Source organism: Pinus tabuliformis, chromosome 1_1, assembly GCF_031772625.1.
Source record: "Pinus tabuliformis cultivar Carrire ecotype Pingquan chromosome 1_1, CPIR1, whole genome shotgun sequence".
Lineage (NCBI taxonomy): Eukaryota > Viridiplantae > Streptophyta > Pinopsida > Pinales > Pinaceae > Pinus > Pinus tabuliformis.
The window spans coordinates 740,750,022-740,752,456 of record NC_142297.1 but is presented as its reverse complement, the minus strand read 5'-3'; positions in this window follow the sequence as shown (position 1 = coordinate 740,752,456).

Here is a 2,435-nt window from a genome sequence, read left to right as displayed (position 1 = left end):
AAGACTCCTACTGTAAAATACTTCAAAGTTTTTGGAAGCAAATGTTACATCAAAAGGACTGATGAAAAGCTTGGCAAGTTTGAACCTAGAGCAGATGAAGGAATTCTCCTTGGGTACTCTTCTCGAAGTAAGGGATATAAGTGTTACAATAAAAGACTTGGAAAAATTGTTGAAAGTATTGATGTGGTGGTTGATGAAGTAGACAAAAATCCAAAGAAAATAAAAACCGAAGATTTTGAAGATGATGAGGACTATCCTTCAACATCAAATTAGACTAATTCTGAAGAAGAAACTTATGAGGAACCAAACGAACAGAGAAGGGTAGAAGAAAAGACTCCATCCAGGTATGTCCAAAAGAACCATCCAGAGACTCAAATTTTTGGGTAGAAAGAGGCAGGTGTACAAACAAGAAGAAATATTACAGAAGCTTCAAGCTATCTAGCATTGCTCTCATCCGTCGAACCACGAAATATAAGTGAAGCATGCAAAGATGAATGCTGGGTCAAGGCCATGAATGAAGAACTTGAGCAGATTGAAAAGAATAACACTTGGGAATTGGTTCCTAGACCTAATGATAAGAATGTCATAGGGACCAAGTGGATATTAAAAAACAAGCTGAATGAAAATGGAGATGTTATTAGAAACAAGGCCAGACTTGTTTGTAAAGGGTATGCTCAACAAGAAGGTATAGACTTTGAAGAAACTTTTGCACCGGTTGCCAAACTTGAAGCCATAAGAATGTCCCTTGCTCTTTCTAGCTTTCAAAAGTTCAAAGTATATCAAATGGATGTGAAATTTGCCTTTCTAAATGGAGACTTAGCAGAAGAAGTGTATATTGAGCAACCAGATGGATTTATCCTTGGAAATAATCCAAAACTTGTATGTAGACTCAGAAAGGCTCTCTATGGTCTTAAACAGGCTCCAAGGGCTTGGTATTATCGTCTGGACAAATACCTCCATCAACAAGGTTTTTCAAAAGGATCGCAATCTATATATAAAAATTGACAATGATAAATTGCTAATACTTGTTGTGTATGTTGATGATATCATCTTTGGTAGCAATGAAGAAGCCATGAGTCAAAACTTTGCCTTGGTGATGCAAAAAGAATTTGAAATGTCCCTGCTTGGTGAGCTCACATATTTTCTTGGTTTACAAGTCCAACAAAACAAATGCGGTATCTTTCTATCACAAACCATGTACCTCAAACAGATCTTGAAGAAATATGGCATGGAAGATTCAAAACTAGTATGTACCCCTATGGTAATAGGATGCAGCCTCAGCGCAAATAATGAATCAGCAGCAATACATCAACCAACCTATAGATCCATGATTGGTAGTCTGCTTTATCTTATAGGTACCCGAATAGAAATCATGCATGCAGTGGGAATAGCTGGAAGATTCCAAGAAAATCCAAAGGAAGAACACCTTCAGGTAGTTAAAAGGATTTTCAAATATCTTCAAGGAACACAAAACTATGGCTTATGGTATCCTAGAGACACAGATCTCACACTTCATGCATATACAGATGCAGATTGGGCAGGAAGCGTGGATGACAGAAAAAGCACTAGTGGTGGTGCATTCTGTATGGGTTCCAGATTAGTGTCTTGGTTTAGCAAGGAACACAGTTCAATTGCATTATCTACAGCTGAAGCAGAATATGTGGCTGCTGCATCTTGCTGCACACAACTCCTTTGGATGATGCAAACATTGCAAGACATTGAAATCACTTGTACTCCACCTATCTCCATTTTTTGTGATAATACAAGTGCAATCAGTATTTCAAAGAATCCAGTCATGCATTCAAAGACCAAGCACATACCTATCAAATATCATTTTCTTCGAGAACAAGTGCTTGAACAAAAGGTAAAATTGGAGTATGTTCCCTCCAAGGAACAAGTTGCTGATATATTCACCAAACCACTTCCCAATGAGACATTTGAATACCTCAAATAGAAGCTGGGAGTAGTTGATGCATCATCTTGCGTTGAAACTTATCTATTTCAGAGAAAAGTGGTTGTACACGAGTTTCATGAAGAGCATCCGCGTACATACGCCTGTTTCTGAGGATACAGTCGCGTATATGTTGGTTTGAAGAAAAACAGTGGACCAGACTTAGGATGAAAAGATTCTGATATGGGTTTGACAGAGACCATCTGGCACAGGTTCAGGGGGAGCATATACTTCTAATAATGCATTATTGGCATTATCTTAGAAGATCTTGGTACAACTTCACAATTGTTTTTTATTCAGGTAGAATAGGTGCAAAGGGAGATCATGGGTGCTGGTCTAGATGATGATTGATAGATGTTTTTGTTGACTATCATAGTCTTGTCTCTATGTCATGTAATTCTTTTATTATCAAGGTCATATAACGTCCTATTTTGGTTTCCCCACTATGCCTGGGATGGATGATGTAATGTTCTTGTTTTATCCC